This window comes from Erinaceus europaeus (assembly GCF_950295315.1).
Source record: "Erinaceus europaeus chromosome 6 unlocalized genomic scaffold, mEriEur2.1 SUPER_6_unloc_1, whole genome shotgun sequence".
NCBI classification, from domain to species: Eukaryota; Metazoa; Chordata; class Mammalia; order Eulipotyphla; family Erinaceidae; genus Erinaceus; species Erinaceus europaeus.
In genome coordinates, this window is record NW_026647114.1 from 801,059 (window position 1) to 811,373 (window position 10,315).

The window sequence follows — 10,315 nt, forward strand, 5'->3', positions numbered from 1 at the left end:
GAATGAGAGTTGCTGCCTTACAATCTGTATAAGCCACGTTGAACATGTCATCAATGAACACAGTGTAGGAGGTTTTTGAATTCTGGTCTCTTTCCAACTCAACTATTTCTCTTCTCACCTCTAACTCTCACATTCTCTGGCTGGCTGGGGGTATGTCCCTGGGACAACAGGCCAATCAGAGTCGAGCTGGTGTGGCTGGTGGGCGGGCCTTCCAGAGGCTGCCCAATGAGCATGCTCCAAGGCCATGTTGGCGGTGCTCAAGGCCGCTGGCCAATCACTGATTAGGGGCCCGGAACCTCCTGGGCATGTCCAAGCACACTGGCCAATGAGATTGCTGGCAGGGGTTCTGGACTTGGTCTAGGCCTCTGGCCTATCAGAGCATGGCTGGCGCCCTGTGGGCGGGCCTTTTGAAGGAAGCCTGAATATGGGAGCTCAGAGATGGCCTTAAAAGCCTGGACATGCTTCCAGGAAGTGTAAATCAGGGTTCAACCCAGGGCCCTGCATTGCAGAAGCTGTCCAGTGCACATGTGTATAACTCCGTTTGGGCCTGTGCCTCTGTGAATGTGTGCGTGTGTGACTGTCAGATGGTGTGTTTGTGTGTGTGTGTGTGTGAGTGTGTGTGTGTGTGAGTGTGTGTGTGTGAGGGAGGGAGAGACAGAAAGAACAACAGAATCACTGTGGCACAGGTGACTTTGTGCAAAACACTTTGCAATTCAGATTTACAACTCAATATTGACACCATTGTAACACTCCTTGGCCCTTGGTCACTTTTCTTTTTTTTTCAGATGTAAAGACACTGAAGAGGGAGAGGTTTTTGCCCTGAGGCTTGCACTGGGAACTAGCAGCTTCCCAGTGTGTGTTACCAGACTAGGAAACTTGTGGTGCCTGTCCATGTGGAGAGTCTCCTGGATGAGTTCCTTCTCGAGCATATTTCGCTCGGTCCCTTGGAGCTGCATATAGCTAATGATTTGGAGACATTACTCCTTTGGACAATTCTTTTCCTGATGCACAGTTTCTCTCCAGGTTTTAGCAATCAACTGAATGTCATATCGAATAAATTGTAGAAAATGACTACATCAGTCTCTCTCTCTCTCTCTCTCTCTCTCTCTCTCTATATATATATATATATATATATATATATATATATATATGTAACAAGTAGATGTGCTAGAGACCAGCACAGCTCTAGATTAGGGTAGTAAAGTGGATACACCTGGCCCTTCTGAGCCACAGTCATGAGAGACATCTCACAGAGCCATATCCTTTATCACTCTATAAACCCATTCAGCACAAACTGCCGCTGCCAAGTCCTCTACTTCCCTCTTGCTCATTTTGTCCACCGATTCCTATCCCATAACTGTAAATCAAAGAATAAATAGACCTAGTGCAGTTCCCTGCACACAAGACAGACTGAGGCTGGACCAGGGATATGCAATAAGCCAGCCTGCATCTTGGCTGGAACATCACTAAGACTACTTCCAATTTGGAGAAGCAGGGGAAGTTTTGGAGAGTGGGCTGCAGGCCAAGTGTTGCTTCTCAAAGTGGGCTAAGACCTAGATGTTCTAAGTGTAACCTTTCCTCACAAACATAAAATAACAATGCCACTTGTAAGAAGTATGCATTGGCATGGAGGGATTGTCTTCAATGCTCTGGTACTGATCAACACAGGGCCAGAATTTCAGTCCTTTTCTATCACTGGTATTATGTCTCTCTGACTGTCTCTACATGCCTACTTCACTGGGCCCTTTCTTAGGCAGAATCTGGACTACCTGGCAGGCCCTGACCAGCTAGGTTCTCTGTACATAAGTTGCAGGTGAGGCTGGCTACCTTGACACCCTTGCTCTGAGAATACTACAGGTGAGCTCTGAGTACACACAGACACACACAGACAGACAGACACACACACACACACACACACACACACACACATTAATGTCAGGTCTGGTAGTACAGCCTATGGTGAAGGCTGGGGCTCTCTGGGGTCTGTGGGCATAAGAGCTGCTGCCTTACAATCTCGACAAGCCAGGTTTGATCCTGTCATCAGTGAACACAGTGTAGGAGGTTTTTGAATTCTGAGACACTGAAGAGGGAGAGGTTTATGCCCTGAGGTTTGCACTGGGTACTACCAGCTGCCCTGTGTCTGTTTCCAGACTAGGGAACTTGTCGTGCCTGTCCATGTGGAGAGTCTCCTTGATGAGTTCCTTCTCAAGCCTTTTTCGCTCTGTCCCATTGGAGCTGCATATAGCTAATGATTTGGAGATTTTACTCATTTGGACAATTCTTTTCCTGATGCACAGATTCTCTCCACCTTTTAGCAATCCATTGTCTGAATGTCATATCGCATCCATTGTAGAAAACGACTACATCAGTGTCTTGCTCTCTCTGTCTCTGTCTCTGTCTCTGTCTCTCTCTCTATATATATATATATGTAACATGAAGAGGTATGAAAATATATTTTAGCTAGAGACCTGCACAGCTCTGGATTAGGGTAGTAATGCAGATACACCTGGCCTTCTGAGCCAGAGTCATGAGAGACATCTCACAGCGCCATTCGTTTACCTCTTCTCACTCTACAAATCTCTCTCAGCACAAACTACAGCTGCAAAATCATATACTTCACTCTTGCTCTTTTTGTCCACCGAGTCCTATCCAAAAACTGTAAATCAAAAAGAAATAGACACAGTTCAGTTCCCTGCACACAGGACAGGCTGAGGCTGGACCAGGGAGATGCAATAAGCCAGCCTGCATTTGGCTGGAGCATCACTAAAACTACTTCCAATTTGGAGAGGCAAGGGCAGTTTTGGAGAGTGGTCTGCAGGCCAAGTGTTGATTCTCAGAGTGGGCTAAGACCTAGATGTTCTAAGTGTAACCTTTCCTCACAAACATAAAATAACAATGCCACTTGTAAGAAGTATGCATTGGCATGGAGGGGTTGTCTTCAGTGCTCTGGCACTGATCCACACATGGCCAGAATTTCCGTCCTTTTCAGTCACTGTCATTCTGTCTCTCTGACTGTCTCTCTGTGCCTTCTTCTCTGGACCCTTCCTGGAATTCAGTGCATGCATCGTGAACTCGGTCTTCCTGGTGTTGAAATATTCCTTTCTTTGCCCTTTGGATTACTTAGTGTCGTGAATATGGCGTAGTACAGAGGGGAAGTGAGGAGACAGCTTTCCTGCTGCAGGTAACAGGTATATGTCCATCTGCAGCTGCAGCTGTCCAGGCCCTCTGTGCTTGACTCCCATTCTCAAGGGCCCTATTGCTGACACTCAGCCTTAATGCATCCCTCCTCAATTTCCTGCACTGCATCCTTGTCCTTATTCCATGAGAGCCCAGGTGAAGAGAAGTGAAACTCTATCCCCCTGGCACATACATTGTGCTTTCCCTCTATTGGGCCAAATGTAAAGGATCTGTGGTACTGATGGCCACACCAGTGTCCAGATTTTCCTCGCAAAACGGAAGCTTCCAGGGTTCTGAAAGAGGGTTTTTTTGATGGGTGTGCAATGTCTTTTCCAAGTGCCTCCTGGGGTTTCAAATCCTTTTGAAACCTGAAGTTCTTTCTTGTATCTAGGGAATATTCTCACCTCTGGCCTGAAGGCCCTCCCAACTAGGAGCACAGCTATCCCGATTTCAGAAGGTCTGCCATCCTGCTAGCTCCTGGAGGGATTCCTGAGTATGTCCTCAGGCCCCAAGTGGTAACAGGTTTTTCCAATTGCTTTTATTAGCAGCAGAGAGGCCATCAGATGAGGTGCAGGGCTGTGATCTCCACTGGAAGCTCTGAATTCAGCCAATGGAGGCATCCATCTTTCTTTTGTCTGTCCATAGCAAGGGCCCTGGGAGTTTTTGCTTCCTGCAAGCAGAGAGACTTTGTATGGGACACTCATGCATGCCTACTTCTGGGAATCTCTCTGCGTGTGATGAGTGGATGCCAGTACACCATGATCAGGGATTGTGAGGCCACAGCAGGAATTGCCTTAACAGGACCCAAATGGTAGGTGTAAGGGGCCGGGTTCATCCACTATTGTTTGGTCAAACACAGTTCCCATCTATGTTCAAACGCAGCTGTCTCTGGGTTCTTTCCCGGCTAGTAATCTGCTGCCCTGAGCTGTGGACTGAGACCCTGGAGGCTGAGTAGGCAGCCAAAGATGACTGGACAGGCTCATGCCCCTGAATTCTAAGGGGTGTCACAGCTACCCCATTGCCATTGTTTGGATGATAGTGAGGCATGGGATTGAATGGGGAACTCAGGAGAGCGAGACATGAGAGTCCCTTTGCATATGCATTCTTGCTTAGCCGGAATCTGGGCTAGCTGGTTTGCCCTGACCAGCTAGGTTCTCTGTACATAAGTTGCAGGTGAGGCTGGCTAACTTGACACCCATGCTGTGAGACTACTATAGTTGAGCTCAGAGCACACATAGATACACACAGACAGACAGACAGACACACACACACACACACACACACACACACACACACACATATTAATGTCAGGTCTGGTAGTACAGCATATGGTGAAGGCTGGGGCTGTCTGGGGTCTGTGGGCATGAGAGCTGCTGCCTTAAAATCTCTACAAGCCAGCTTTGAACCTGTCATCAATGAACACAGTGTAGGAGGTTTTTGAATTCTGGTCTCTTTCCAACTCATCTATTACTCTTCTCGCCTTCTCTGTCTCTAACTCTCACATACTCTCACACACTCTGTCATCACTCATTAATATTTTACTTATATACTTATTTTACTGACAGGCACAGGCCCATATATACAAAGGGAGTTACCAGAGCACTGCTGAGCTCTGGCTTGTTGTGTTGGCGATTTCACCTAGGCTACTGGAGCCTCAGTTTGTAAGTCTTTCTGACACAAGCCATATTCTGTCTCCTCATTTCCATGTCAGTATCACTCAGAGTTTATATTAAAGATATGCATACATATATAAAAATATATACATATATATTTACATATATGTCATTTTTAGAATTGTTGACATGTGTATTTGACCTTAATTTAGAAATACCACATTTATAACAGCCTAGATTTTCAGAACTATTTGGCCATATAGTTGGAGCAGCATTCAATACAAATGTAAATAATAGAACCTTCCAGTAGCATTTCTAATAGTGTTTCTATCAGCATCCTTATTGTAATTATCATAGCCCAGAACTTCCCTTCTTTTTCTAGTGTAAGCCTCAATACGTATGTGTTTGTTTTCTTTTTCTGGAAGTATTAATTTCCCTGGATCCTGAAGTATTAGGGAATTTTTGAAGCAGCCCTCTGTTTCTCAACAGATGGTTTCTATGTTTCTGCTGTAATCAGGTCTTCTTGTGGTTTTTGTTTTCATTTTTTAATTGTTTCAAGTCCTCCTAGATCATCCCCATTTATTTGCATATTTATTTATTTGTTCAGGTATCACATGAGGGGTCATTTCTTCTGCTTGATAGATTTTCTCTTATAATTGAAGGGAACTTTTGACGCACAATACATTTCCTGGGGAAAATACTACACACATATGGTGAAGGCATGGGTTGTCTGGGGTCTGTGGGCATTAGAGCTGCTGCCTTACAATCTCTACAACCCAGGTTTGAACCTGTCATTAATGAACACAGTCTAGGGGGGGGTTTGTCTTCTGGTCTATTTCCAACTCTTCTATTTATCTTCTCGCCATCTCTGTCTCTGACTCTCACTGGCTCTCACTCACTCTGTCTGCACTCAGTAATATTTTACTTATATCCTTATTTTATTGACAGGGCCAGATATACAATGAGTGTTACCAGAGCACTGCTTCGCTCTGGCTTGTTTTGTTGTTGATTTCACCTAGGCTACTAGAACCTCAGCTTTGTAAGTCTCTCTGAAACAAGCCATATTCTGTCTCCTCATATCCATGGCAGTATGTCTCAGACTTTATAATAAACATATAAATCCATATACATATATATATACACACACATATATATATATATATATATATATATATATCTGTCATTTTTGGAATTGTCAACCTATGTAATTGATCTTAATCAGAATTAACACATTTATAACAGATTCCTTTTTCATTAATAATTGGCCACATAGTTGGAGCAGGATTCAATACAATTATAAATAATAGAAACTTCCGGTAGCATTTCTAATAGCATTTCTATCAGCATCCTAATTGTAATTATTATAGTACAGAACTTGCCTCCTTTCTCTAGTGTAAGCTTCAATACATATGAGTTTCGTTTCAATCTCCTGAAATCTTAATTTCCCTGGACTCTGAAGTGTCTCAGAATTTTTGAAGCAGCCCTCTGTTTCTCAGCAGATGGTTTCTATGTTTCTGCTCTAATCAGGTCTTCTTGTGCTTTTTGTATTTATTTTTCTTTTTTGTCAAATCCTCCTAGATCATCCAAATTTATTTGCATATTTATTTATTTAGTCCTATATTACATGAGGGGTCATTTATTCTGCTTGATATATTTTTCTCTTATAATGAAGGGAAGTTTACACTCACAATACATTTATTGTGATAAATACTACACACATATGGTGAAGGCTGGGGTTGTCTGGGGTCTGTGGACATGAGACTGCTGCCTTACAATCTCTACAACCCAGGATTGAACCTGTCATGTATGAACACAATGTGGGAGGTTTTTGACTTCTGGTCTCTTTCCAACTCTTCTATTTCTCTTCTTGCCTTCTCTGTCTCTGAGTCTCACATACTCTCACTCACTCTGTCTGCACTCATTAATATTTTACTTATATATTATTTTACTGACAGGCCCAGATATACAAAGAGAGTCACCAGGACACTGCTGAGCTCCGGCTTGTTTTGTTGGCGATTTCACCTAGGTTTCTGAAGCCTCAGCTTTGTAAGTCTCTCTGGCACAAGCCATACTCTGTCTTCTCATAGCCATGCCAGTATACCTCCTAGTTGATAATAAAGATACACATACATATATGTACATATATATACATATCTATATATATACATATATATCAGTTATTTTTAGAATTGTTGACCTTTTTATTTGATCTTAACGCAGAATTACCACATTTATAACAGCCTCCTTATTCATAAATAATTGGTCACATAGTTGGAGCATGATTCACTACAATTTTAAATGAGAAAAATTCCAGGAGCATTTCCAATAGCTTTTCTATCAGCATACTTATTGTAATTATCTTTAAATTTTTTTAAATATTTTATTTTATTTATTTATTCCCTTTTGTTGCCCTTGTTGTTTTATTGTTGTAGTTGTTATTGTTTTTGTCGTTGTTGTTGGTTAGGACAGAGATAAATGGAGAGTGGAGGGGAAGACAGAGAGGAGGAGAGAAAGATAGACACCTGCAGACCTGCTTCACCGCCTGTGAAGCAACTCCTCTGCAGGTGGGGAGCCATGGTACGAACCGGGATCCTTATGCCGGTCCTTGTGCTTTGCGCCACCTGCACTTAACCCACTTCACTACAGCCCGACAACCATAGCACAGAACTTACCTCCATTTTCTAGTGTAAGCTTCAATACATATGCATTTCTTTTCATTCTCGGTAACTCTTAATTTGCCTGGACGCAGAAGTGTCAGGGAATTTTTGAAGCAGCCCTCTGTTTCTCAGCAGACGTTTTCTATATTTCTGCTGTAATCAGGTCTTCCTGTGGTCTTTGTTTTTATTTTTTTCAAATCCTCCGAGATCATCCCCATTTATTTGCATATTTATTTATTTATTTATTTAGTCCAATATCACATGAGGGGTCATTTCTTCTGCCTGATAGATTTTCTCTTATAATTGAAGGGAACTTCTGACACACAATAAATTTCCTTTTGCAGGTACTACACACTACTACTACTACTACTGCACTGTTTTTGACAGTTAAATCCAATGCACAATGGATTAGTATTGCATGGCTCTAGAGAATGATCTCTATTTAACCTACAAAGTTTCTAACCTCCAAAATATTTATTCTGTTCTTTCTTGGGGGATGAATGGTTTACAGTCAACAGTTACATGTAATATTGGGCAAGGGGGTAATTTTTCCCACTTTCCCTGTATTTCTGTACATCACTTGTAACTTTCTTATTGAGGAGAAGGAAACAGTCATAAATTGATAGAGCAGGGCCCAAGCAGGAAAAGAGACAGAGAGACAGCTGCAGCTCTGATTTGCCACTAGCCCAGCTTTTCCCTAGCTGGGTAAGTGGTGACCAGGGGCTCAAAATGGGGTCCTGGGCTTCCACATAGTTCTCTGGCATTCTTGCTTAGCCAGAATCTGGGCTAGCTGTCTTGCCCTGACCAGCTAGGTTCTCTGTACATTAGTTGCAGTTGTGGTTGGCTACCTTGACACCCATTCTCTGAGACTACTACAGGTGAGCTCTGAACACAAACAGACACACAGAGAGAGAGAGACCGACACACACACATTACTGTCAGGTCTGGTAGTACAGCATATGGTCAAATATAGGGCCGTTTGAGGTCTGTGGGCTTGAGAGCTGCTGCCTTACAATCTCTACAAGCCAGGTTTGAAAATGTCATCAATGAAACAGTGTAGGAGGTTTTTGAATTCTGGTCTCTTTCCAACTCATCTATTTCTCTTCTTGCCTTCTCTGTCCCTAACTCTCACATGCTCTCACACACTCTGTCTTCACTCATGGTACTCAAAGCTGCTGGCCTATCACTGACTAGGGGCACTGACCCTCCTGGGCGTGTCCAAGCACACTGGCAAATGAGATTGCTGGCAGGGGTTCTGAGCGTTGCCTAGGACTCTGGCCTATCAGAGCCTGGCTGGCGCCCTGTGTGCAGGCCCTCTGAAGGAAGCCCGCCAATGAGGGCTCAGAGCTGCACTTAAAAGGCTGGGCATGCTTCCAGGAAGTGCGAAGAAGTGTTCAGGACAGGGCCCTGCCTTGCAGAAGCTGTACAATGCACATGTATATAACTCCATTTGTGACTGTGCCTCTGTAGATGTGTGCGTGTGTGTGACTATGAGAGTGTGTGTTTGTGTGGGTGTATGTGTGTGAGGGAGGGAGAGAGAGAGAGAACAACAGAATCACTGAGGTACACGTGATTATGTGCAAAACACTTGACACATTCTGATTTACAGCTCAATATGACACCATTATAGCTCTCCTTGCCCACTGGCCACTTTTCTTTTTTTAGGATATAAAAACACTGAAGAGGGAGAGTTTTTTGCCCTGAGGCTTGCACTGGGAACTAGCAGCTGCCCTGTGTGTGTTGCCAGACTAGGAAACTTGTGAGGGTGTCCATGTGTCTCCTGTATGTGTTCCTAATCTAGCCTTTATTACTCAGTCCTGTTGGAGCTGCATATAGCTAATGATTTGGAGATTTTACAACTTTGGACAATTCTTTTCCTGATGCACAGTTTCCTTCCAGGTTTTAGCAATCAATTGTTTGAATGTCATATCGAATCCATTGTAGAAAATGACATCAGTATCTACCTCTCTATATATATATATGTAACATGTAGAGGTCTGAAAATATTTTTAGCTAGAGAGCTGCACAGCTCTGGATTAGGGTAGTAAAGAGGATACACCTGGCCCTTCTGAGCCACAGTCATGAGAGACATCTCACAGAGCCATTCGTGTACCTTTTATCACTCTCAAATCTCTCTCAGCACAAACTAATGGTGCCAAATCATCTACTTCCCTCTTGCTCTTTTTGTCCACCGAGTCCTATCCCAAAACTGTAAATCAAAGAAGAAATACACATAGTGCAGTTCCCTGCACACAGGACAGTATGAGGCTGGACCAGGGAGTTGCAATACGCCAGCCTGCATCTTGGCTGGTGCATCACTAAGACTACTAACAAATTGGAGAGGCAAGGGCAGTTTTGGAGAGTGGGCTGCAGGCCAAGTGTTGCTTCTCAGAGTGGGCTAAGACCTAGATGTTCTAAGTGTAACCTTTCCTCACAAACATAAAATAACAATGCCACTTGTAAGATGTATGCATGGACATGGAGGGTTTGTCTTCAGTGCTCTGGCACTGATCAACACAGGGACAGAATTTCAGTCCTTTTCTGTCTCTGTCATCCTGTCTCTCTGACTGTCTCTACCTGCCTCCTTCACTGGGCACTTATGGAAGTCAGTGCATGCATCATGAACTCGGACTTCCTGGTGTTGAAATTTTCCTTTCTTTGCCCATTGGATTATTCAGTCTCCTGCATATGGCGTAGTACGTTGGGGAACTGAGGAGTCAGCGATCCTGCTGCAGGTAACAGGCATATGTACATCTCCAGCAGCAGCTGTCCAGGCCCTCTGTGCTTGACTCCCATCATCCAGGGCCCTGAGGCTGACACTCAGCCTAAATTCAGCCCTCCTCAATTTCCTGCACCGCATCCTTGTCC